Below are 5,179 nucleotides of genomic sequence, written 5' to 3'. Positions count from 1 at the left end.
ATATTTAAATATGTAAGCCTTTTTTTTGTACTTTTTAGCCCATTTTAGCCCCCCCCCAAAAAAAAAGTTGCCTTTCCCCCTGTCCCCTTGCGACCCCTTTGCCAACCCTTTGAAAAAAGCGATGGGTGATGGGTATGCCACTGCTTGGCAGAGATACTTTGCAGACTTGAACCAGAAATATGGAAATAGCACAACTGATGTTGTTCAAATGATGTAAATGTCTTGAATATAAGCTGCTTAAACAGAGTTGGCCCTGGAAAATTTCCAATATTCGGATGCGCCCGTATAAAACCGATTTTTCTTTGTCAAGTAAAGATGTAAATCAATAGCAGACAAATTCATTTTGCCATATATAGAAAATTCAGATTGATTTTCAGCAAAATCCCTTGTTATGGAAGAAGTCGTTATCTTGATTCTATTTTGAATACGAGAAAAAAGACGTGTCGTTTGTGCCCTTAAAATGGAAATATTTCACATGACAATAAAATACCCAAAGTATAATATATAAAAAATACCCACATTGTCAACAACAATAAAGGAAGTATATGACCCAATGCTACAGATATCATTTCATATAATGAAGTAAGCTACCCTTTCTCCAGCCTTTCTGCATAGAGGGTCAATACAAACACTTCCAACTGCAATCAGAGGTCTCGGGTTCAACCATCTCTAAATTTCTCTTGTACCTACAGGTTTAGCACTCCTGTGGGCCTTGGAACTGGAATTTTTTTTTATCGAACTTTACCTACTTCTCATAGTGCACTTACGTCCACGGCGAATTCACCGTGACCTTTCCAGCCATAAACCCGCTTATTGAAGATTAAACCGATATATGCAGTACTAAACCATTATATAGTAATCTATTGTCCAATGCAGATTTATTACCACCTGATAATATTGATCCAATGAGCGACCGAATTGTCCGCTACGGACGACTAATCCAATCGATAATGACTCTATTGGCATGTACGAACGGAGCCCCACTGACCGAGTTTTGGGATATTTTCACTGGTTTTAGCTGTTTGCTGTCATTTTACTCATCAAGGCGGAGAGTACCGTTATTATAAGGACTATGCCAATTATTTAAAGAATTGACATGTAGAGATAAGCCATAATTAATTGACAGAAAGTACTAAATGTGTACCTATGACGGTTTTATGACGCCAATCTTCAAAATACGATCAAAAAATGGCTGCCCGGTGAAGTAAAATGTGCATTGGAATAACACGGCGAGTTTGGATAGATGGTAGGATTTCTTTTTAATAACAATGTATGTTCCCCGTTATTAAAGCTTGTACCGGGTTGAAGAGGTTCAGATATTTGGAAAAGAATAAGTAATTGAAACAGAGAGAAGAGTACTAAAATCATAGCTTTTTATACTTTTTGATATATGATACTAACTAGTTCATCCCCAATAGCTACGATACAGCGCTACCAGTAGGGTTCAATTGCCTATTGCGAGTGCCCCTGTGTTGTGTGCATACATGTAGTTAACAATAACTGCATGATGTAATGCCCACGTTTGCTGTTTTTGTCCCCCTCTGCGTACCGCCGCGCCGGTCTAGTCTATATTTTCCTTATTTCGCCACGTCAAGTTGGTTTACCCTGCTCTTTTTCTTTCCAGTTGTTCATATTCAAGGTATCCTCTTATATCATTGTCCTCGTCCATGTCGTCCGTTGGATCAGCTGTTGGATGCACCATTACCCACTTTCTCTAAATTTACTTCCATCACGTCTTTACTTACTTAATATGAAGACAAATCAGTCCACTTCTATTGACTGATATGTTTACGTGAGGATTTTTAAGGGGACGTCCCCCATAGAATAATTTACCCATATTCAGAAAAGAATCAAGTTTCACTTAATTTAAACTATGTATGTCAAAGTAATAACTGGTAACCAGGATTTCCCCACATATACCATCATAAGCTTCATGTTCGATTAAAAGAAACATTTTATACGATGACGAGCAAATGTGAATAAAACATTACATATATAATTGAGTAACGACGTATATAATAAGTGTGATCCAAAACACGTCGTTACTAAATTTCAAAAATATTTCTCAAAGTCTAGAGGTCTATTTAAAATGTTTGCTTTATTTTCTGAACGAACATCTTTTTAAGAGTATCTGGCACAATAGGTACTTAAAAGAATTCAACTTCAAAATGTGTCGCCCATTTTAAGTCAAGGGTCAAAATTAAGTGTGTAATAATGTATGTTAATTTCATAATTCTTTGTCAGTGACAGGTGTGGAGTGCGGGTATTATTGTACCTAGTAGCCCTAACCCCGGATCTGTATCTAATTCGTCACATCTTTGAAATCTTGATTTTAATTCATTCAAAACGCAATGACATGCCAAGGTATTTAGGGCACTATACTTTTGGTAATTTACATAATGACGCATTCAATATGGAATTACGTATGGACTAACTGATATTTGACCTTCTGACTTTTGGGTAAACTAACCCCATTTTAATTAATTAAGCTTCATTTTCTGTATTATTTTTTTTTATCACAACATGACAAATCCTTAGAAAGATATAGAATATAACTAACACTGATTTTGAACAGATGCTCTAAACTCCGAGAAGCAGTAACCTTTGAAACTGGGTAATGATGTTTGGACTACACTACGGTACATCCTTCAGCCTTTCGTCTATATTGACACACTGAGCAGTCAAATGTGTTTGACACAATGTTTTCAAACCGATTCAAGTACTAAAAAGTTTGGTTGTTGTGAAGTTCGGGTTGTTGTGAGACTGACAATGTTCATTTGGTGTTGGTGACGTACTGACGGCAGACACCTTGCCTGAGGTTAACTACGCAATTACTGAAAGCAAACATGTTAGAAACAGTGTATATCATTGGATTCATATCAGATACATTCTGTTGAAATAATAAGATTGTAAATCTTAGTTAAGTTAAAAACAAATAAGTCGTGTGCACAGTTTTGTGTTATGTAAGTATATGGTCGAATCCAACGAAAAAGTGTACACGGCATGTTCAGGGCCATAACTTAAAAAGTATTAATCAATTGGCATTCGTTGTTGTATTTGTGTTTATTCGCCTTGATCATACGCTTCGCGCCATATATAATAAGACCCCCTTGCTGTGAAAAAACATAGACACAGAGACCCCTAAACATGCACTATTTTTTTACCCATTTTTTTCAAAATATTTCTTAAAGTATTTTTAAAACATCTAAATCAGTTATGAAAAGAAGTCATTGGATTGAATCTAAATTGATTTCCTGAAAGGTGTGTATTCAAAGATTTGTACATAATTATGAATTTTTTGTGATAATTTTTTGAGTGGTATTTTTTTACATTACCTACGAATACAATTTTTCATAGCACTAGATATATCTTTAAAAAATGAAATCACTAATAAATGCGCAATTGATATGTCCAATACTGAAATGCATTGCATTCGGACATCGTTATTATTGTGTTTAGCTGCCAGAAATTCTAAATGGCACAAAGGTAGGTTTGGTAAAAAATATGCATTACCTCCGAATACATGTTAAAAGCTGTGCCATTTCCACAAAGTAAGAGAATAGTAAACAATAGTTAAGCAATAGGTGCAGGGTAATACACTCTTTATTTCTACCAAGTTTCAATAACCTGCGTTTAAATATTTCTGAGATGTCAACAATAAAAGCAAGTATTCGTAGGTAAATTTCGGTAACCGAATGTTACCTACGAATACACTTTGATATCATGACAGTATTGTGAAACACCGCCATTCATGCCAATGCCCATATTGGTACATAACGAAGGCCTGTATGTTTGCTATCAAATCATATGTCAATGAAAGTTGCAGAATTCGCTATACATGCCCCACCATGCAAAACTGAATACGGCTTAATTGGTGAAAATATGCACTGAAATAGACGACGGTCTGCTCATTTGAAAGAAAAATCAGATTCAAAGAAGATTAGAAGGGGATAAATACTTGGATTTGTCAACTGTCATGTGTGCTTCATTTTAAATGTTTACCGACCTTCTGGTTTCTGAGTAATTTGTGTCCAAATTGATTTATTCGAAGGTAACTTTTGATGTTTTCGCTTAAGGTTACCTACGAATACCATGGAAAAAACGACTATTCTCATTGTCTCATGATCTAGACAACACATTGATGGACCCTGGTATAAAGCTAATTGTAATTGCCCTCAAACGAAAGGCCACAAGACGTAACTGACTCCAAGATGAACTTCACAAGTCTGCAATAACGGTTTTAAGCGATTTGTATGCAATTAAGCAAATTAAAGTTACTTTAGTGCCTTTGTTTCTTACTTCAATCCTCTTTCAACCGCTGTGAACCGACATTATTAATACATGATAGGGTCTAAAGTATCAATAAACGAACATAAAGAAAATAATACATTCAAAGTGCTTTATAAAATGAAGTTTTGATTGCGATATCCACCAAAAGTCTAATTCTTACCTACAAATACTGAAATGTTACTTACGAATACAGCATAATACATGACATGTTTAATGAAGTGTCCTACCAATGGAAATTAATTGTCAAAAACTTTAAGCGGTACCCCAGGACACTATTATTACCCATATACGAATTCATTCAACAATTATTTATTATATAAAATTGCTGATTAACTACTTGTATATCAAAATGAAGTGGTCAAAATCTTGCTAAAAGCATTAAAAAATGTTGATCTAAGGTAATAGCATTTATTCATTTGGACGTACCATCTGAAAGAGATCTAAAAACTACCATTTTATTAATTCATTACCATAATAGCAAAATTTAAACCTATAAACTCAATATAGATATTGTTAAATCGCTCATATTACCTACGAATACCCGGGTTTCTTCATCTTTTCATTGTATAAAGCGTTGGGTGTATGCGTATAATTCCTAATATTCTTGAAAACATATATCATACTCGTTCTTATACAATGTGTAAATTGATTCATACTCATTTGATAAATAAAAAACAGAAACTGACCTAAACTTCATTTTCAAAAATAAACTAGCATAAATTGACTAAGATCATATTGATCGCGATATAAAAAATAAAAACAAATATTTTCTGGTTGAGCTAGCATTTTCCTGACACCTGTGGTCTACATTACACGAAAAAAACGTTAATGGGAATATTCCATTTGTTTTAGGTTGATTAGTATTGCGATAGTAAAGCATCCTAGTGGT

Source organism: Amphiura filiformis, chromosome 3 (genome assembly GCF_039555335.1).
Source record: "Amphiura filiformis chromosome 3, Afil_fr2py, whole genome shotgun sequence".
NCBI classification, from domain to species: Eukaryota; Metazoa; Echinodermata; class Ophiuroidea; order Amphilepidida; family Amphiuridae; genus Amphiura; species Amphiura filiformis.
The sequence above is the reverse complement of the archived record's forward strand: the minus strand, read 5'-3'. Positions refer to the sequence as shown.